Raw genomic sequence first — 907 nt, forward strand, 5'->3', positions numbered from 1 at the left:
TGTAGTTGGTGCGATCTTGTAGCCAATTATATAATAATGGTTTAATAATAACAATATTTGGCTATTTTACAATCAATTGGAGGTAAATAATAAAAAGGTGGGTGGCAAGTGTATCGCTATAATAGATGGTGTTAAATTCACTGATACCTATATCAATGTATAGTGTATACGAAAAACAATTCTGAGCGAAGACGGTCGGACAGCCTATGATATTTTAAGCAGGGCTTGAAACCGTTTTCAAAACCGATTTCAGAAACCGGTATAAACCGTTTTAAAACCGAAACCGAAACCGTAATCAAAACCGAAACCGGAAAAAATTGGATACCGGTAATAAAGTCAAAACCGAAACCGGAAAAAATTGGATACCGGTATTATAATTTAAAACCGAAACCGAAAAAAATTGGATACCGGTATTAAAGCTAAAACCGAAACCATAAAAAATTGTAAACCGGTATTAAATCCAAAACCGAAATCTAAAAAAATTGGAAACCGTTTTTTTTTTTCAATTGACGTGTTTTTAAATACTTGAATTCCATTAATACGCATAATTAACACTCATAATAAAATTGAGACCATGATTAAAGTGTTGATAACCATTTCATTATTCGCCAAATTATTAGTTGCTTTAAGTAATATAATGATATAAATTATAGTTACTAGCAAATACTATATATGACAATAGGGGAGAAACAATGATAATTGTATAGATGATACAGGACCCTGAAAATACTCGAATGCGCTTTATTTGTATCTTTCAAGTTTCAATCCTAGACCGTTCGTTACTTGCCCAGGGGAATAAATTATCCATGCATCGAGATATTTGGTACTAGCTGTCCCTTATTGTCTTTAAAGTTATAACTCAATAATAATATAGTGTTTGTTATTATAATTAAATTATTATATCATA

Source organism: Acyrthosiphon pisum, unplaced genomic scaffold (assembly GCF_005508785.2).
Source record: "Acyrthosiphon pisum isolate AL4f unplaced genomic scaffold, pea_aphid_22Mar2018_4r6ur Scaffold_20930;HRSCAF=22562, whole genome shotgun sequence".
NCBI classification, from domain to species: domain Eukaryota; kingdom Metazoa; phylum Arthropoda; class Insecta; order Hemiptera; family Aphididae; genus Acyrthosiphon; species Acyrthosiphon pisum.